At 38.8% G+C, this 22,162-nt stretch overlaps 1 protein-coding gene across 2 annotated transcripts in view; it reads left to right on the top strand.

Annotated features, from left to right (window-relative positions):
- The window catches only part of ALG14 (ALG14, UDP-N-acetylglucosaminyltransferase subunit), a 92,708-nt gene that overhangs the window by 12,282 nt on the left and 58,264 nt on the right, over positions 1–22,162 (top strand). The window lies entirely within an intron of this gene.

Genomic DNA, 22,162 nt, shown 5'->3' with positions numbered 1-22,162 from the left:
CCGAGAGTAGCTGGGACTACAGGCATGTGCCACCACACCTGGCTAATTTTTGTATTTTAGTAGAGTTGGGGTTTCACCATGTTAGCCAGCCTGGTCTCAAAATCCTGACCTCAAGTGATCTGCCTGCCTCGGCCTCCCAACTGCTGAGATTCCAGGCATGAGCCACACTGCACCCAGCCAGGAAAGTCTCTTTAACATATAATGCAAAACAACAACCTTTCCCTTTTAGATATTGTGAAAGTCTAGAAATAGCAGGTGATTTTTTTGTAAGTGTAAAAGGAGAAAATAGAGAATATTGAGTATACTAGTAAGTGTTCCTTTCATTATTGTGAGACAGATAACAGTATCTTCATTTTACAAATGAGAAAAATCGAGGCTCAAAGGTGTAAATAACCAGAGTCCTGCCAAATATGTGTCACATACCTAGATGTTTCCTCCAAAGCCTTTGCTTCTCCTACATAACGACTCTGCCGCTTTTGTGTATTATTTTCCAATTCGAAAGACTTATATGAGAAGAATGCCCTGGAAATTCTCATCTAAGGCATCAGAGACTAAAAATGTCATTTAGTCTCTTATCTTAGGGTGTACTTGAGAAATGGTAGAGAATTTGGAGAAAATGATGATGACTTTTCCTATAAGAATAATGTGAAAAGTCTAGTTTACCAGTGGTATAGAGCGCTTAAAAATGTTCAAAGAACAAAATAATCACAAAATTGTTACTGTGTTTTTCACCATAAGGAGCAGATATCTTTGGTTTGACCCAACTGCTAGTGTGCAAGTTGCTTCTGAAGTTGCATCTAATTTGAAGGCTCTATTTTTAATTTAGCATATGTATTAAATATTTCCCTCTTGGTCTGTCACCATATGTATTGTTTATTTACTGAATGATTTCATGGTTTAGTGAAACATTTGGAAGATTGTTATATACTGTGCATCACAATACTTAGAGCTAAGTTGGGTTTGCTTCACATTGATAAGAAGCCAAATATTTTGGATTTTTATTTTTATTTATGTGCGTTTTTTTTTTTTTTTTTTTTTTAAGCAGTCTTGCTTGGTCACCCAGGCTGGAGTGCAGTGGCGTGATCTCGGCTCACTGCAGCCTCCGCCTCCCGGGTTCAAGCAGTTCTCCTGCCTCAGCCTCCTGAGTAGCTGGGGGTACAGGCGCCTGCCATCATGCCTGGCTAATTTTTTTTTTTTTTTTTTTTTTAGTAGAGACAGGATTTCACCATGTTGGCCAGGGTGGTCTCGATCTCCTGACCTCATGATCTGCCCACCTCAGCCTCCCAAAGTGCTGTGATTACAGGCATGAGCCACCATGCCAAGCCAGATTTTGGATTTTTATAGTGCCATTATTTTGTATTTTCAAAGTGCAATGTAGGACTGAGCATCTGTGATTGACTTCCTTTTACTAACACTTTCCTACTGGGGCAGTACAGCCACTGTTAGAGAAAAAATTCTACTCCATTCCTAAAAGAGCCTCTATTCATGAATCTGAAGCTGGGAAGAGCTCTGCAAAGATGCAAATGAGCTCCTGACGGAGATAGCATGAACATTTCTGCTGGCCACCACTGGGTACCACATTTGTGTGTGTGTGTGTGTGTGTGTGTGTGTGTGTGTGTGTGTAGGAGGGTGTTGACAGGACGTGGTGAGGGACAGCAAGACAAGGAGGCAGAAGTAGACACCTTCCTGCCAAGCCTTACTAAGGTAACGGGGGTTCCCTACTGGTCTTTTTCTACACTTCAGCTCAGCCATCTTTTGTACCTTGCATGGAGCTCACCAGACTAGGAAAAGGTGGGGTCTTGCTGAAGAAATCAGTAGTGATCAATACATTTGCTGGAAGAGCCCATATTAGCCAAGTATATTTAACAATCTAGACCTGCAGTGTCCAGTATAGTAGCCACCAGCCATATGTGGCTACGTATATTTCAATTTAGATTAGTTAAAACTAAGTAAAATTTAAAATTTGGTCCCTGAGTTGCACTAGCCTCATTTCTAATGTTCAGCAGCCACATGTGGCTAGTAGCTACCATTTTGGATCATATAGAATAGAAAATTTTTATCATTGCAGAAAGTTCTATCAGATGACACTAATCTAGACTTTCATTTATAATAAACTGAAAATGAAATATGATTAGATATTGTGAAGATAATTAACAGGTTCAAAACAAAGATCCCCTCCCAAAAGTTAATATAGAAACAAAATAACTTTTTAGCTCCTGGGTGACCACAAGAAACTTAAAAAGAGGAAGAAAAAAAGAAAATAACTTTTTAAATTTCATATTATCATTGAAAATCAAGGAGATATTCCAAATAAACAAGAATAATCTATTTGGGTTTTGTTTGTTTGTTTTGTTTTGTTTTGTTTTGAGGCAGAATTTTGCCCTGTTGCCCAGGCTAGAATGCAATGGTATGATCTCAGCTCACTACAACCTCTGCTGCCCAGGTTCAAATGATTCTCCTGCCTCATCCCCTCTAGTAGCTTGAATTATAGGCACCCACCATCATGCCCAGCTAATTTTTGTATTTTTAGTAGAGGCAGGGTTTCACCATGTTGGCCAGGCTGGTCTCGAACTCCTGACCTTGTGATCTGCCCGCCTCAGCCTTTCAAAGTGCTGGGATTACAGGCGTGAGCCACTGCACCCGGCCAAGAATAATCTGTTTTATAAAGGACGCAATCTTAAAACAAGAAAGATTCCTTGGAAATTAAAACAAAGTGCTTATCAAAATTAAAAGTTCTGAGTCAGTAATTATCAAGCTAAATATAGCCGAAAACCTTATTCGTGAATTGAAAGTCAGGCTAAAGGAATTCTCCAGGCAATAAGGCAAATATGAAGGAAAAGAATCATGAAATGTCAGGAATGAGAGGAAAGAAAATTTTAAAAACTCTAGAATAGATTTTCATTAGCTTTCTCCTAGCTCAAGTATCACTTTTTAATTAAATCTCATCATAACATCAACAGTTATATGGTCTTAACTCACCACTGTTTCTTGTATACCATGTCTTCTTCTGATTTCATTTTGGTTTCTATTTGGTTCAAGTGTTTGCTTCAGTTTTGTTTTTTTGTTTTTTTGAGAAAGGTTATGTGGACATATATTTCCAGAATCTTTTCAGCTCTGAAGGTATCTTTTTTTTTTTTTTTTTTTTTAGACTGAATCTCACTCTGTTGTCCAGGCTGGAGGGCAGTGGCACTATCTCGGCTCACCACAACTTCCACTTCCGGGGTTCAAGTGATTCTCCTGACTCAGCCTCCTGAGTGGTTGGTATTACAGGCGTGTGCCATGACACCCAGCTAATTTTTTTGGTATTATTAGTAGAGATGGGGTTTTGCTGTGTTGGCCAGGCTGGTCTCAAACTCCTGACCTCAAGTGATCCTTCCGCCTCAGTCTCCCAGAATGCTGGGATTACAAGCGTGAGCCACTACGCCTGGCTATCATCTCTGAAAAAAAATCTTTTTCTTTTAGACAGAGTCTCACTCTGTTGCCAGGCTGGAGTGCAGTGGTGCGATCTTGGCTCACAGTAACCTCCGACTCCCTGGTTCAAGCGACTCTCCTGCCTCAGCCTCCCAAGTAGCTGAGATTATAGGCGTGCGCCACCATGCCCAGCTAAGTTTTGTATTTTTAGTAGAGAAGGGGTTTCACCATGTTGGTCAGAATGGTCTCGATCTCCTGACGTCATGATCTGCCCACCTCGGCCTCCCAAAGTGCTGGGATTGCAGGGGTGACCCCACCGTGCCCGGCCTGAAAATACCTTTGTTGTGACAATATCTCTATAGTCGTTTGGCTTAATGTACAATATTAATTGTAATGCCACAATTTTTTCCTCTCAGAGTGTGTAAATACTATTCCATTCTCTTCCAGCAGTCAGAGTTCCAGAAAAGATGTTTGATCCTAGTTTGATTCTCTTTCCTTAGAATTCTGAAATTTAATCAGGCCTTGTCTACATGTCTGTTTTCTTATTAATTCTTTCTCAAATTCAGTGGACTTTTACGATCTTTCTTCAATTTAGTACGATTTTCTTCTCTGTTTTCTACTTATCTATTCTGTAAACTAATCCTTTTTCATATTATATATAGGTCACATGTATATATCTACATACACACACACACAGATGGTCATCTAAGGAGAAGTGAACCATCTGTGTGTGTGTGTGTGTGCGTGTGTGCATGTATTTTCACGACCTTGCATGGATGCCAAACTCCACAGATGCTCAAGTCTCTTTTATAAGATGATGTAGTATTTGCACATTGCTCATCCTCCCATATACTTCAAATACCTCCAGATTATTTATAATACCTAATACAGTGTAAATACTATGTAAATAGTTGTTATACTGTATTATTTAGGAAATAATGACAAGGGGAAAAAAGCCTGTACATGTCCAGTACAGATACAGTTATCCATTTTTTTCCCAAATATTTTCTGTCCATGGTTGATTGAATCCACGGATGCAGAACCTGTAGATCCGGAGGACTAACTGTGTGTGCGTGTGCATATATATATTTATAGGATGGTTACATGGACAATATATTTCCATATCCATAAACATACTTGTGTGTGGGTATATGTGTATATATATATTTATATTTATATTTGTTTATTTATACATATAAAAAATTGTATTCATTTTCTTCCTGCTTATTTATTCACTGTTTTATATGAAGATAAGTATTAGAATTTTTTTTTTTTTGAGATACAGTCTCGCTCTGTTGCCCAGGCTGGAGTGCAGTGGCCTGATCTCAGCTTACTGCAACCTCCACATCCTGGGTTCAGGCAATTCTCCAGCCTCAGCCTCCCGAGTAGCTGGGACTACAGGCGTGAGCCACCATGCTCAACTAATTGTTGTATTTTTAGTAGAGACAGGGTTTCACTATGTTTGCCAGGCTGGTCTCAAACTCCTGACCTCGTGATCCGCCCACCTCGGCCTCCCAAAGTGCTGGGATTACAGGCGTGAGCCACCATGGCTGGCCAGAAGTTTTAGATTTTAATGTTTATATTTTCCTTTAGGAATCCAAATTTATATTTTCCCTTAGGACTTAAAGGTCATAGAGTTATACACAAGTGTTATTTTCTAGAAGTTCTAATATTTTTCTTTTCTTTTTTCGAGACAAAGTCTCACTCTGTCACCCAGGCTGGAGTGCAGTGGCATGATCACAGCTCACTGCAGCCTCGATCTTCCCAACTGAGGCAATCCTCCCACCTCAGCCTTCCAAGTTGCTGGGACTATGGGAGTGCACCACCACACCTAGCTAATTTTTGTATTTTTTGTAGAGACAGAATTTCGCCATGTTGCCCAGGCTGGTCTCGAACTCCTGGACTCAAGCAGTCTGCCCACCTTGGCCTCCCAAAGTGCTAGGATTATAAACATGAGCCACTGTGCCTGGCACATTTTGCTTTTCACATTTGTCTTTAATTCATCTGGAATTGATTTTTTCTGTATAATGTTTGAAAGAGATCTAATTTCCATATGGCAAAACAGGGGCCCAGCCCAGCACCATTTATTCAACAGTCCATTTCTGCCATGCCACCACTGATATGTCAAGTTTTTGTGTATGTATAGGTCTGTATCTTAGCTCTCTATTTTTTTTTTTTCTGCTTCTATTATACAGCTATTCAGCCTAGCTGTCTATTCTATTAACTGGTTTGTCTGTCCCTCACCCAGTACCAAACTCCCTTGGCTTTATCCTTCAGAAGGGTTTTAATTTTCCTTTCTTTCTTACATAGGTTTTTAAATTAGCTTTGACAAGTTCACAAAAGAACCTTGTTGGTATTTTTATTTGCATTAAATTGAATATATCAGTTTGGGGAGAACTTGTATCTATATGATGATGTCTTCCTATCCAGAAACTTCATCTCTCTCTCTCTCTCTTCAATGTTTAGATCTCCTTAACGCTTTTCAGTAACATTTCTAATTGTCTTTGTAAGAGGCTTGCGTATCTTTGGTGTGTTTGTTTCTAAGTATCTTGTATTGTTTTTTTACTTTTGGAAGTAATATATCTTTTACTGACATTTTCTCTGTTGGTGGTATGTAGAGATATGTTTGATTTTTGTACAGTAATCTCATAAGAACTGCTTGCTACATTCTAATTAAAACTGATGATTTGTTATGAATCTTTGTTATCTGTGAAGATAGTCTCATCATCTACAAATAGTGATAGTTCTAATTCTTTCTAATCCTTACACCTTTTATTTTTCTCATTTTATTTTGTCAGAACTTCCAGAACAGTGACAAATAGAGAATAATGTAGTGGACATCCTTGTATTCTTTCTGATTTTAAAAATGTGCCAAGAGTTTTACCTTAAATCATACTTGCTTGTTGATTTTTATCAAACGTCTTTTCTGCATGTGAGATAATCTGGTTGTTCCGATTGTATTTGTTTACATGGCCAAGTACATGGAGTGAACTATTCTTGAATTCCTGGAGTAAACTCGGTTTGTTTATGGTGTGTTATATTTTAATACATTGCTAGATTTGGTTTGCAAGCATATTGTTTTGGATGTTTAAATGTATGTTCGTGTGTGAGATTGTCCTGTACTTTTCCTTTCTCGCGCTTTTCTTTGGTATTGGTATCATGGTTACAGTACTCTCATCAAGTGAGCTGTGGAGTATAGACAACTTTTTATTCTCAGGAGGAATTTGTGTAAGCATGGAATTGATGATTTTTAAGTTTTACAGAACTTGTCTAAGACAAAACCACCTGGGCCTGATGTGTTCTTTCTGTAATGGTTATAGAACTCTTCAAGCTTTGTGTTTCTTTTTAAATCCGTGTTGTTAAGACATTTTTCTAAGAATGTGTCCATTTTATGTAAATTTGCAAATGTATTGACATAAATATTTTCATAATTGTATTAGTCATTCTTGCATTGCTATAAAGAAATAACCAAGACAGGGTAATTTAAAAAGAAAAGAGATTTAATTGGCTCACAGTTCTGCAGGCTATACAAGAAGCATAGCAGCTTTTGCTTCTGGGGAGGCCTCAGGAAGCTTACAATCATGGCAGAAGGCAAAAGGAGAGCCAGCACTTCACATGGGCAGAGCAGGAGGAAGGGGTGGAGGGAAGTGCTACACACTTTTAAACAAACAGATCCCGTGACAACTCACTCACTATACTGTACCAAGAGGATCATGACCAGCCATTCGTGAGAACTCTACCCCCATGATCCCAGCAGCTCGCAACAGGCCCCTCCTTCAATGCTGAGGATTACAATTGGACATGAGATTTGGTGGGGACGCAGATCTAAACCCTATTAATAATATTCTCTTGTTATTTTTGTCATTCGCGCTGTGGCTGTAGTTTGTGCCTTTTCCATTCCTAATTTTGCTTGTGTGAAGCCAGACATTTGTCAATTTTAATATTCATTTTTTTGTTGTTTGAGACAAGGTCTCGCTCTGTCACCCAGGCTGGAGTGCCATGGTGCAGTCACAGCTCACTACAGCCTTGACTTCCAGAGCTCCAGTGATCTTCCCACCTCAGCCTCCCAAGTAGCTAGGACCACAGGCACATGCCCCATGCCTGGTTAACTTTTGTATTTTTGGAAGAGATGGGGTTTCACCATATTGCCCAGGCTGGAATTTCAATATTCTTTTCTATGTTTAGCTTTTTGATTTCTCTGTTGTATCTTATTTTCTATTTAATTTCTCCTTCTATTTGTATAACGTAATTGCTTCTAATTTTATGTTTATACTGTTGTTCTCTTTCCAGTGTTTTAGGTTGTATCTTTATCTCATTAATTTTCAGCGCTTATTCAAATACAAGTATGACTATAAATTGGTCATTAGGTAACATTTTACAGCGTCTCAAAAATTTTGATATGTAACACTTTTATTATTGTTAATTTCTGGTACCACAACATTCTCATTATGAATTTTTCTTTAACCCTTTAATTATTTCAAATGTTTTAAAACTCTAAATATAATTTTTTAAACTGATTTATTATTTTGTTCCAGTGTAGTCAGAAAATTGACCTGTAAAGGACCCAGTTTTTTTTAATTATTGACATTTTTTTCATGGCCTTGAAACTTACTTAATGTGCTTGCACGTGGTCAGTTGTTACATGTGTCAGTGAGAAAAATGTGTTTTCTCTAATGGTCTGTTACATATAACAATTAAATGAAACTTTTTAATTGTATTGTTCAAATCTACTGTGATCTTGACAGCACTTTTGTATGTTTAACTTAGCTGTTACTAAAAGAGATATGATGAAATTTCCCTCTGTGTTGGTAGGTTTAATTTCTTCTTGTAGTTGTGTCAGTTTTGTTTTGTGTATCTTGAGACTATTTTATTACATGCATTTACGTTTAAAATTGTTACAAGCTACTGGTCAATTGAACTTTTTGTTATTACAGTATTTAATGACTTATTTTATCCTTAAAATGCTTTTTCTTAAAGTATATATTTTTTCTGATGTCAGTGTGTCTAACTTAACTTTCTGTTCTTATCCTTGGTACCTTTATGTGCTTTTATTTTATTTATTTATTTATTTATTTGAGACCGAGTCTTGCTCTGTCATCCAGGCTGGATGGAGTGCAGTGGCACTATCTCAGCTCACTGCAAGCTCCACCTCCTGGGTTTGTGCCGTTCTCCTGCCTCAGCCTCCGGAATAACTGGGACTACAGGCGCCTGCCACCAGCCCGTCTAATTTTTTGTGTGTTTTTAGTAGAAACGGGGTTTCACCGTGTTAGCCAGGATGGTCTCGATCTCCTGACCTCGTGATCCGCCTGCCTCGGCCTCCCAGAGTGCTGGGATTACAGGCGTGAGCCACCGCATCCGGCCTATGTGCTTTTATTTTTTGGATGTGTTGTCTGTAAGTAACATGTAGCTGGACTTTTTGTGAAACTCTAATCTGACATTGTGGGCAGAGAATGTGTTCTTGTAAAAGAAGTTCATTGGTATTTGTTAAGACTTACTTTGTAGCCTAGTATGTTTGAGTTCGAGTACATTTTGTGTGCTTAAAAAGAAATTATATTCCCTATTGTTTGTTGCAGAGTTCCGTATATGTCCATAATGTTTACTGCATTGTTCAAGTCATCTTCTATATCTTTATAAATTGTTTTGACTTCTTGATCTATTCAGTAGGAGAGAGGCATGGGCTGGGTGCTGTGGCTCATACCTGTAATCCCAACACTGTGGGAGGCCAAGGCAGGAGGATTGCTTGAACCCAGGAGTTCTAGGTTACAGTGAGCTATGATCATGCCACTGCACTCAAGCCTGGGTGACAGAGTGAGACTCCATCTCTAAAAACAAACAAACAAAAACAAAAATCCCAAAAAACAGAAAGAGACAGGTATGTAAAAATTGTGATTGTGAATTGGTCTTTTTTCTTTGTATTTGTCAGCTTTCTGTACATATTTTTGCATTCTAGTTCAAATTTGAGTCTACGTAGTGAGTTATTTTTAATCATTATGAAGTGACCCATTTTATCCCTAATAATGCTTTTTAAAAAAAAAATCGATTTTATCTAACATTAACATAGAAATACCAGCTTCCTTTTGGTTAGTGTTTTGCATGGTATGTATTTTCCCACCTCTTTATTTTCACTTTTTTGTGTGTTATTGCATTTTTTTATGTGTCTTTTATAAATGACATATAGTAGAATTTTAAAAATTCAAAACTGAGAATTGTCTTCTAACTAGCATGTTTGGTACATATACATAATGCATTAGATTTCTTTCTCCTATTTTATTTTGTCCTTTTTACTTAGACCTTTTTCTTTGAATCTTTTTGTTTTTCTTCCTTGGGCTGCCTTCTCTTTGTATTAATGAAGAGGTCTTTATTCACCCCTTTTCCTTTCATTTGGAAATGGAAATTATTCTATTCTCTTAGACACTTTTTTTTTTTTTTTTTTTTTTTTTTTGAGATGCAATCTTGCTCTGGTGCCCAAGCAGGACTGCAGTGGTGCGATCTTGGCTCTGTACAACCTGTGTCTCCCGGGTTCAACTGATTCTCCTGCTTCAGCCTCTGAGTAGCTGAGATTACAGGCATGTGCCACCACACCTGAGTCATTTTTGTATATTTAGTAGAGACAGGGTCTCATCATGTTGCCCAGGCTGGTCTTGAACTCCTGACCTCAAATGATCCGCCTTCTTCAGCCTCCCAAAGTGCTGGGATTACAGGTGTGAGCCACTGCGCCTGGCTCCTTACACATTATTCTTAAATTGTTAACGTGGGTAACTAAAGGAAAAAAATATAATATCTCCGTCCTCCTCCTGAAAAACAAAGCTTTTATTTTTATTTTTTTCTCATTCTTGCTGTCATCTTTTTTTTTTTTCTTTTTTTGAGATGGAGTCTCGCTCTGTCACCCAGGCTGGAGTGCAGTGGCACAATCTCGGCTTACTGCAAGCTCCGCCTCCCAGGTTCACGCCATTCTCCTGCCTCAGCCTCCCGAGTAGCTGGGACTACAGGTGCATGCCGCCGCACCTGGCTAATTTTTTGTATTTTTAGTAGAGACAGAGTTTCACCATGTTAGCCAGGATGGTCTCAAACTCCTGATCTTGTGATCCACCCGCCTTGGACTCCCAAAGTGCTGGGATTACAGACGTGAGCCACTGCGCCCGACCTCTTGCTGTCATCTTAAACAAGGCTTTTAGAATGTTTTCACTGTGAGCACTCCTTCTCCTCTTACATATTATTGTGTAGTATTTTGGTTCTAATTTGTTTTTATACCTCCTAAATTAGTTATCATTATTATTGCTTTATACAATTGTGCTTATTTAGATGTGTATTTATATAGCATTTTCTTTCTTACCCTTGCTTCTTGTATCCTACTTGTTTTTATGGATTCTACTTCTTTCTTTCAGAACTATGTATTTCATTAGTTCCTTCATGGAAGTTCTGTAAGTGATGAGTTTTCGTGTTTTTGTTTGTTTAACTGAAATTATGTCTTGGTTTTGTCCTTCCTTTGATTAGAATTCTAGTTTTCCTTCATGACCAAGTTTAGCATTCACAAACTTATTCAATAAATATTTGTTGAATACCTACTAAGTGTTAGGAATACAGTAGTGAATAAAACAGAAAAATCTCTGCCCTTATGGAACCTACATTCTAGTGGCAGGATAATAAACCAGATAATTAGGTAAAATTTATAATGTGTTAGTGAGAACTTGTTAAGAAGAGGAATAAAGCAAGGCAAGGGAATAGGAAGATTCAGAGGGTTAAAGGGGGTTTGTAATTTTAGGTAGTGACCAGGAAAGGTGGTGTTTAGATGAAGACCTGACAGAGGTGAGATGTTAAGCCATCTGGGGAAAGAGAATTCTGGCAGAGGAAGCAGTAACTGCAAAGAAGGCCCTGAGGTGGGGCCATGCCCGGCATGTTTGTAAAATAGTGAGAGGGTCCGTGCAGCCAAAGCAAAGGAAGCACGGGAGTATGAACTGGGGTCATAGAGGTAAAGGCAAGGATGTTAGGCTTGGGTCTTTTAAGACCTTGTTGGTCATTTTTTGACTTGGATGGTTTTTCCCAGTGAGTGAAGTGGGGAGCCATTGGGAGGCTTTAGGTAGAGGAGGGACATGATCTGACAGGATCACTTTGGGTGCTGAGTAAACTGAAGGGGAGAAGGGCAAAAGCAGGGAGAGGGGTTTAGAGGCTATTGCAGTACTCCAAATGAGAGATCAGCATGACTTAGACCAGGAATGGCAACAGGGGATGTGGAAGAAAGAAGTCAGATTCTCAATATATTTTGAAGTCAGAGCTGATAGGATTTCCTGGCACATAAGATATAGGGTGTGAGAGAATGAGGAGGAGTGGAAGATGGCACCCGGGTTTTTGACCTGAGCCACTGGAAGAATGGAGTTGCCACTTACACAGGGAAGGTTAGAGGGGTCATCAGGAGAGGTAATTGTGGGTTATCTGTAAACATACAAGAGAAGATGTAGATAATACAATGGGATCTGTGAGTCTGAGGTTCAGAAGGCAAGTCTGGTCCATAATATAGATTTTGGGGTCTTCTGTGTATAGGTGATGGTATGTAAAACAAGAAACTAGGTAAGATTACCCAGGGAGTAGGCAGGGCACAGTGGCTCATGCTTGTAATCCCAACAACTCAGGAGGCTGAGGCAGGAGAATTGCTTGAACCTGGGAGGCGGAGGTTGCAGGAAGCGGAGATCACTCCACTGCACTTCAGCCTGGGTGACAGAGCGAGACCCCGTCTCAAAAAAAAAAAAAAAAAAATTACCCAGGGATTGATTGATAGAAAATATAAGAAGATTAAGAACTGGTCCTTAGGGCCTTCTATTAATAAATTTCAGGTACAGGGGAACTGTTATTGTCTTGGAAATACCAGCTATCAATTTATTCCTTTGTAGGCGTTTCTCCTCCCCATCCTTTAGAGGCCCTGAAATCCCAGCCCTTAGGTGTCTGGAATAATCATGTCATCCTCCTCAAACCTTCATGTCACAAGCTGTCTGCTCGCTTTTCATTTTCTTCTTGTTTGTGGCAATTAGGGACTTCCGTTTCCTTCTTTCTGGTTCAGATAAAATCGTATTTTTGTTATAGTTCTGACAGCGTTTAAAACTGTTTATAGAAGGGGGGTTATATAGCTAGTTTATATTGCTATTCTATTTCAGAACCAAAGTCAAATTCATTTTCTAATGAAAGTCAGAGTTTTGAGGTCCCCTTGGTGTGGATGCCTATTCTGCACCATTTGTGTAAATAGCACCCCCCCCAATTTTCCTCACTTTTAAAATCATGTATTATAATTGTGGCAGTTGCAATTTCCTGGCTATAGAAAACACTCCTGTGGTTACAGGCCTTGAACTATCTCTCTATAATTTAATTGTTTTCAGCCTTCTTAAGTGAACCAGAAAATCTGGATCATTTTAAAGCATTAATAGTAACTGCACTTTGTGCTTTGACAGAAGGTCTCATCCATATTGCTTGGAACGCTTCAGGAATAAAAGGGCATCGATTCACACTTGGTTCTGGTGAGAAGCCAAAATCCACATTTTCAACACAGGCTTGCTCTTCCAAAAACACAAAGAGCTTCCCAGAAATCAGAAGATACAAATTAGAAATATTAATCACTTATATAAGTAACAGGAAATTTCTGTCATTTGGTTAATAACTTTTTCTGATATGGAATTACCCAATAAATTTCTAAATGTTTTTGCTAGTTTATAGAAAAAAAATTATTTTTATTTTATTTTATTTTTTGGAACAGGATCTCTCTTTGTCACCCAGACTGGAGTGCCGTGGCTCAATCATGGCTCACTGCAGCCTCCACCTCCTGGGTTCAAGTGATCCTCCTGCCTCAACCCCCCAAGTAGCTGGGACTATAGATGTGCACCACCACACTGCGCTGATTTTTGATATTTTTTAGTGACAGGGTCTCATTATGTTGCCCAGGCTGGTCTTGAACTCTTGAGCTCAAGTGATCTGCCCGCTTCAGCCTCCCAAAAGTGCTGGGATTACAGGCATGAGCCACAGTGGCTGGCCTTTATTTTTTATTTTTTAATAATTTTTTTTTTGAGGTGGGATCTCACTCTGTCACCCAGATTGGAGTGCAGTGGCGTGATCTCGACTCACTGCAACCTCTGCCTCCTAAGCTCAAGCAATCCTCCCACTTCAACCTCCTGAGTAGCTGGAACTACAGGTGCACACCACCCACATCAGGCTAATTTCTTGTATTTTTGGTAGAGACAGGGTTTTGCCGTGTTGCCCAGACTGGTCACGAACTCCTGAACTCAAGCAATCTGCCCATTTTCACCTCCCAACATGCTGGGATTACAGGTGTGAGCCACTGTGGTTGCCCCCATATTTTTTAAATGTCCATTTATTTATCTTTTTGTAATTATAACCTTTCACAGCCTTTATGCAAGAAAAAATTAATGTTGGTATTTACCTATTTATGCTAGATATTCATATACAGCAGATTTTAAGCTAAATTTTAAATTAATATAATTTTATTAATTGAATGTTAGAGGTGGCCTACATTTCTTGCACAAATTCTTCATTCAGATTTCTTCTGATTCTTCTGAATCAGTGTATTTTTTAATGGTATATTTTAGGTGCATAATTCACCTTATTTATGATTACACAAGAGTAAAGATAAATAATAATCCTGGTTTAATAACTTTTTAACTCTACTCTTCAGCCTGTCTTTCTCTGAGTAGTTTAAGTAGCTTTTTAAGGAGAAACAGGCTTCCCTTGACTAACAACTGAAATTAGAAAGGCAAAGAGTGGAGAGCTAAGAAAAAAAAAAGGATATTTGACTGTGAAATTACTTATATGAAATTACTTTAGTAGGCTTGAAAAGCCTACTAACGAAAAAGTAATTTCCACTGGGATTAGTTCTAAAGTAAAGAATTACTCTCCAATTCAAAAATTGGAGAGTAACCTTTCCAAATAGAGCCAATTACCAGAGCCCTATGAAGGTAAATGAAAACTCAAACCAGAGCGTTCTTCCTGGAGAGCAATAGTCTCCTTGTTAGGCCATGTTTCAGCAGGGACATCCACCCCTCCAAGGTGTGGAAGGAAATGAGACTCAGGGCATTGCAGTATGGATTTTGGTTCATTCTTTTATTTGCTTCTGAATCTGAGCCTTGTTTCTTAACTGCCTCCCTTGACAACCAACTATTATTCCTTGTAACATCTGTTACAGCATGACTTGGCCCCTTTTCACATTACCGAAGAAAAAAAGCTCAGTGACATATGAATAAAACATTTTTTAACCTGTGTTTTAAAAAGTATAGAGCTTTTCATATATAAAACAACAATAGAAGTTGCTGAAAACTGATTTGAAGGGTTAAAAATCAGAGCCAACTTACTTCACTTTCAGGTCACTTAATTAGATCTCCCACTACTCTGTAATTAGGCTATGTTTTCCCAATAAATGTTATTTATTTGCTAATTCAATCAAAAAATACAAAATGAGTGCTGATTCTGTACAAGACACTATGTTTAGTGGAAATTTCAGCAAATCTTTATTGAATATGCCCCATAATTAACTGTGGGAGGACTGTGAGTGGTTATTTTTCTGTTGCTTTGCTCTTTTCTACATTCCAAATTTTATTTATTGTTTGTTTTCTCTTAAAGCATCAGGATCTTGCTCTGTTGCCCAGGCAGGAATATAGTGGTACGATCATAGCTCACTGCAACCTCAAACTCTTGGGCTCAAGTGATTCTCCTGCCTCAGCTTCCCAAGTAGCTAGGACTATGGTAATGCACCACCACACCTGGCTAACTTTTCTATTTTTTGTAGAGATGGGGTCTTGCTATGTTGCCCAGACTGGTCTTGAACTCTTGGTCTCAAGCAATTCTCCTACCTGAGCTTCCCAAAGCTCTGGGATCATAGGTGTGAATCACCATGCCTGGCCTGTTGTTTTCTTAATTTTAAAATTTTGGACAATACAGAAATATGCAAAGTAGGCCAGGCACTGTGGCTCACACCTGTAATCCCAGCACCTTGGGAGGCCAAGGCGGGCAGATCACCTGAGGTCCAGAGTTCGAGATCAGCCTGGCCAACATGGTGAAACCCCCGTCTCTACCAAAAATACAAAAATTAGCTGGGCTTGGTGGTGGGCGCCTGTAATCCCAGCTACTTGGGAGAATGAGGCCAGGAGAATCACTTGAACCAGGAAGCAGAGGTTGCAGTGAGCCGAGATCACGCCACTGCACTCCAACCTAGGTGACAAGAGCGAAACTCCATCTAAAAAAAGAAAAAAAAGAAATATACAAAGTAAAAAGTGAAAGTTTCCTGTCACTATCCCAGTTCCACTCTCTAGAAGTAACCACTGTACCAGTTTGAGTTATATCCTGCCAGTGCTTTTTTCCCCTTCTGTTACATGTATACATATAACAAAGTATTGTGAATTATATATACACACATACATATAACCCTAGAGACAGTGCTGGGTGTTTTTTGGAAGGAGCAGGGTATGGCTAGTTTGTAAATCACATCCTATGTATTGTCTGCAACTTTTAAAAAATATTTAATTCTGTACCTTGATAACTTTCCATGTTGGTTCATACAAGTATGTTGTGTTATGTTATGTTATGTTATGTTATATGTTATGTTATTTTTTGAGACAGGGTCTCGCTCTGTCACCCAGGCTGGTCTCAAAACTTCTGGGCTCAAGCTATACACCCACCTCAGCCTCCCAAAGTGCTGAGATTACAGGCATAAGCCACTGCGCCTAGACTACTTTTTACTTTAAAAATGATTGTAAACTGTAGTATTGATGTACCATTTCCTGTCATTTTCAGTTTTTCACTAAATACCATAGTATTATTTTATTCTGTAAGTTATTTTAAAAAGTACATAACCCTTGCCCACTGTAGCATTGTGCTACATCAGCAGTCCTCAACCTTTTTGGCACCAGGGACCGGGTTCGTGGAAGACTGTTTTTCTACAGATGGTGGAGGATGGTTTGGGGATGAAACTGCTTCACCTCAGATCGTCAGGCGTTAGTTAGATTCTCATAAGGAGTGCACAGCCTAGATCTCTCGCATGCGCAGTTCACAATAGGGTTTGCACTTGTATGAGAATCTGATGCTGCTGCTGATCTGATAGGAGGCAGAGCTCAGGTGGTAATGCTGGCTCACCTGCCACTCATCTGCTGCCGTGCAGCCTGGTTCCTAACAGGCCACAAACTGGTACTGGTTCACAGCCTGGTGGTTGGAGACTCCTGTGCTAGATTGTTGATTGAATTCCTATTTTGAAGTACACCTAGAAGTGAGGAGTGTACATATATGGTGTAGAAACCAATGTAATAGATATTCCAAACTATTTTTGTTGTGGCCACTATGCCCTCTATTTATATTTTTCAATAATTTACTCAAGCCAGCAATACTGGTATACTGAGTATATACTAACAGAAGTAGTATTATAATATAACACTAATTAGTATATTAATATAATACTAATTCTATTAGTATACTATTCTATTAGTATACTAATTCTATTAGTATACTATTCTATTAGTATACTAATTCTATTATACTAATTCTATTAATATACTCATACAGTATGCTAATACTATATAATTAGTATACTAATACAGTGTATACGTTGCAGTACATTTGCAATGTATATGCAAGCTCTACACATGCTGCTGACTTGGACTCGAGTCTTCTTTAAATCACATTCATATCCCTGGCTGTCCACATTTAGCTTCCTAAAACACTGCTTTGTACAAATAACCCATTATTCTAACATTGTCAATGGTTTCCTTAATATGAAAAAGTGTACTTAGAGCCAAAAGCCAATGTCCATTACACTCTTTCTTTCTAAAATCAGAACCAAAAGAAGAATATCTGCCTTTAGTTATACTGTTTTCTTTTGGCCCTCTACCTCAGATGAAATAAGAAGTATAAACATTGAAAAAGAAGAAATAAAGTAATATATTGTATAAATAATTATATCTAGGAACAAAATCAACAAAAGTATCAAGTAATACAAGTTCAGAAAAGTGTCAGATTCAAGCCAAATACGTAAAACTCAATCACTTCCTTATATACTAGCTTTAACAGAAAAATAATGAAGGAAGAGACCTAAAATATTAAACACTGGGAAAGGAGCTTTAATAAAAGGAAATGATCAATATGGGCCCAATAGTGAAATCTTATTGAGACATTAAATATGGTAAAAATAAATACAGAAGCATGTTCCTAATGTTTAAAACTTAACAAAGATTTTCAGTTTTCCAAAATTTATAATGCAGTGTCAGAATCCTAATGCTTTTTTTAAAAAAAAAAAAAACTTTGTTTATTCAATAATAAATATTTACTTTCCATTTGCCAGGTGGTATTATAGATAGTTGGGATACACAAGTGAACAAAAAAACACACACAAAGTCTGCCCTCATGGAGCTCACTCCACTTGACCTGGATGAGAAGACAGTAACACTAGACATAGTGAAGAAGAAAATCGTAAAGCCTTTTCAAAGGTGATCAGTGCTATGGGGGCAGATTGCACAGGGATGAGGAACTGGGAATTTTGATGGGGTAGAAAAGTTGTGATTGATCTTAGGGCCTTGAAGAGGATGGGGATTCCTGGGAGAAGAGTGTTTCAAGCAGAGGGAAAAGTCTCTGTAAGAGCCATAGAGAGGAACATTCCTGGATGTTGGTGCAACAGCAGGTAATCCTGGTACCTGGAGGAGAGTGAGTGGAAGGAGAGACACTGAAGAGGAGATGGGAGGAGCGGGCGAAGACCAGATGATATAGGGCCTTGTAAGCCCTTGTAAAAACTTCCTCTCTTAATCTGAAGAAAATAGAGACCTATTGGAAAGTTTTGCTTGGAGGAGTGACACAATCATACTGTTTCACACAGGTCACTCGTGTGGCTGTGTTACAAATACACCAAAAGCGAAACCAAGGAAACCAGTTCGGAGGTTGTTGCAGAAATCCAAGCAAGAGATAATGTGGCTTGCATCAGGAGGGCCAGGAGTAAGCGGAAATAGTTGGATTCTGGATAGTTTTGAAAGTGGAGTTAACAGAATTTCATGGCAGAAAACAGAGGAATCAAGTATGACTTCAAAGCTGTTCTGAGCAGTTATAAGAATGGGATTGCCATCACCAACCCTGGGATGTCTGAAAGCAGAGCATCCCGATATCCAAAGGTCTTTAAAGTGTTTCATGCCACCCAACAGCCTCCCTTGCCTAGAGGAACCTGGAAACTCCCTCAGATTCAAAGGGACTTCCCAGAACCACTTTGCACAGATTCAAAACCATTTCCTAAATTCTACACACTTGTGCACTCTCTCTGCCTCCTTCCCTGTCTCCCTTCCTCCCTCATTGCCCTCTCCCTCTCCCCTCTTTCTCTCTCTCTCCTTCCTCTCCTCTCTCTTCAACTCTCTCTTTCTCTCCCCTCTCTTCCCCTCCTCGCTCCTTCTCCTTTCCTTCTACTTCTCTTCCTCCTCCTCTCTACCTTCCTCCTTCCTCTCCCTCCCCTAAAAGTTCCTTGAAGCTTCAGAAATGGACCAGGGGGGCCCCTCCAAGTGTTGAAAGACATATTTTCTTTCCTCTGCAATGTCAACCCCTCATCCTGCCACCAGGTGGCAGTGCACTGCTGATCATTTAGCTGCTGACCTGCACTAGTTCTCAGTAGAGGCGGTAGAGAGCTGAACAGAGCCTGCAGTCGGCCTTTTAATGCCTTTTTCTTTAATATGAAGTAGGGCTTCTCATCCTCGTCACTATTGACATTTTGGGACAGATAAATCTTCATGGTAGGGGAATGTCCTGTGTGTTACAGGATGTTAGCAGTATCCCTGGCCTTTATCCACCAGATGCCAAGAGTGCTTCCCCAACCCCCACCACCAGTTATGGCAACCCAAAATGTCTCCACACCTCGTAAAGTGTGTATGGGGGGCCTCCTCTCCCATCGCCCTTGAGAGTCAGTGGTTGAATCAACATTCACAGACTATCAGACATTTGAGGAAAGCCTCTAAAACAAGAGAAAACTAACCATCAGTGAAAGGAACCAGCAGCAGTGGGGAGTTTAAATGAAAACAATTATGTTCGAAGAAATGAGAGGGCATTATTTCCTTAAAACAAGAATGAGACCTATTTTTTAAAAAACTGAGAACACAAAAAGCCCTTGGCTATCAAAATTTTGATTGCAGCAATAGAAATTCAATGAAAGATTGGAAGATCACATTGAAGAACTCAAGAAAAAGATTAAAAGGATAAGGAAAACAAAAAACAATATTGAGAAAGGCAGGAAAATTAGACAACCAAACTGGATGTTGGAGGTCCATTATCCAGAAAGAAAAGAAAATGGGAAAAGTTCAAAATGAAACAAAATTATGACCCCAGGAAATTTCCAAAATAGAAGAACCTGACTTTTAAAATAAAAGGACTATGCTGAGTCCAATGAAACTATAGTCACAAGATATGTCATCTACAGTTTCAGAACTAGCGATGAAGAGAAGATACCAAAAACTTCCAGAAAGAACAAGAAAAGGAGTCACATTTGAGGTCCAAATGGCATTCAGAAGTACAGTGGAGCAATGTCTCAAATGGATCCCTCATGTACCCTCCTACAGAGGGTGTGCCCCACCAAAATAAGGGGCATCCAAAAGGGAGACTCGGTTTCAGGGTTCTGGGCCTCAGTCCAGGAGAGAAGCGAAGGGAATTTTCAGGACAGCAGTGAAGGGAGTTACAGTGTGAAGACTTCATAGGTGATCCTAGAGAGCAACCAGTTGGGAACAGAGCAAAGTGGCAGAGAACTCCAGAAGAGATGGTGCCAAGAAAGCAATGGGAATGATAAATAACCCAAAGAGTTTGACCAAACTGAGAAGACCAGAAGAACTTTAAAACCATATACGTGTGTGTGTGTGTGTGTGTGTGTGTGTGTGTGTGTTTAAATCAAAGATAAAGGACAATGAGTGCTTTGAATGCAGAGGTGGGAGGGATCTCTGTGAGCTACAGTGTTAGGTGGGGTGGGGGCTTCTTCAAAAGAGTAGGGAGATATTGGTTGATTTTTGGTTTTGTCTTTGAATGTTTTTCTGTATTTTCTAAAGTTACAATTAGAAAATAGCTATTTTTTTTAGAAACAAAACTAAGAAGAGATACAAGCTCCAGTGGGCATAAAAACCTATTAATATGAAATATTTAATTTCGTATAAATATCTAAATAAATACTTATTTTCTACAGAAATAATCCAAACACATACCATAGGCACCAATATTTTGAGGCTCATATCCTTTTATTTTGGAAGTACAAAAGTTTAGCTGCTAGTTTAACAAATAGGGATTCTTTTGGTTTGCATTCTTTTTTGGATTTTGCATTTTTGGTTTATATAAGAGTCAGTGGCAGTTTGGTGGCTGCAGGATTTATCAACCAGCTCTTCTAAAGTGAACGTGACTTTCTTCCACTGAACACCACCTACTGTTTTCCACAAGGTGGGGTGCTAACTTCACACAGTGGACTGAGACTGTGTACAGCTTGCTGAGATGTCTACATTGATTGTATTTGTTGCTACTTTCCACAGTTCCTAAGCAGTTCTTTTTTTCTTTTCTTTTTTTCTTTCTTTTTTTTTTAAAGAGGCAGGGTCTCACTGTCTGCCCAGGCTGGGGTGCAGTGGCTCAATCATAGCTCGCTGCAGCTTTAAATTCCTGGGCTCAAGCAGTCCTTCTGCCTCAGCCTCCCAAGTAACTGGGACTACAAGTAAGGCCCATCACACTCAGTTAATTTTTTAATTTTTGTTTTTGTACAGATGGAGTGTTGCTGTGTTGCCTATGCTAGTCTCCTTCGGCCTTGGCCTCCCAATCAGTTCTGAAAGAAATGTTTGTAAACTGTATAGTTTCAACTGTGGGGTTTTGTTTCAGTTTGTAAACTATAATGTGTATTACACCTCCTGGTTTAACATAGTTACAGTTTTGAGTGTGTATAATGTATATGTGCACTTTTCCTCATTCATATGGACCTTAACTTACTGAATTAAAGGTAAAGGTAAAGAATATCTCTAATTTGAAAGAAGGCCAGTCTAAATGACTGAAATATTTGAATAAGAAAATATTTGTAATTTACTGCAAATAGAGATTCTGATGTGGCCATTTCAGTGAATAGATTCTTATTTTTGAAATAGTATATCATGTAGATGTATGCATGCTTTTAAAGTATTTTAAACAACTTAATCTCTTAAATGCCTTACCAAATCTTGATAATTCCTTCCTCTATCTCTAGACCTAAGGCCAGTCAGGTTAAACTTTCTTTAAATCATGTTCTGAATGGATGAAATTAAAATAACTGTGAATAACATAGTGCAGTTATTTTAACCTTGTCGTAATTTAACCAATTTCCCTATGCCAGTTAGATTTGTATTGTATGGGATTCTTACAACATGGAGAACAGTGACATTTTATAATATAGTGCTTTTGTTTCTCCATTTCAAAGCAAATTTATGGCATTCTAATCACCAATGTTTGGATTTAAAAATATAAATAGCACAATTTTTTTAAAAAATCCATACTATTGAGTGCAAACATACAATTTCTTTTGTGCTGTTATAAAATCAGGACGTGGCATGTTTTGGAATTCCCTGTGTCTTTCCTTTTGCACAAATGGAGGCTGTTAGATCTGTTGCAGCCTTTAGGCCCTAGGAGATGACTCGTAGTTGCAGTCACACCACAGACAGCATAATTCTAAGCTCTGCCTGTGGCCAGGCTGTGACTAGAGATGTACTTACGGTTTTAGTCAGGATTGACCAAGCAGGTGAGCATGGCAAGTAAA

This window comes from Colobus angolensis, unplaced genomic scaffold, assembly GCF_000951035.1.
Source record: "Colobus angolensis palliatus isolate OR3802 unplaced genomic scaffold, Cang.pa_1.0 Scaffold186, whole genome shotgun sequence".
NCBI lineage: Eukaryota > Metazoa > Chordata > Mammalia > Primates > Cercopithecidae > Colobus > Colobus angolensis.
Note: the sequence above shows the minus strand (reverse complement) of the source record. Positions and strands in the feature narration are given on the sequence as shown.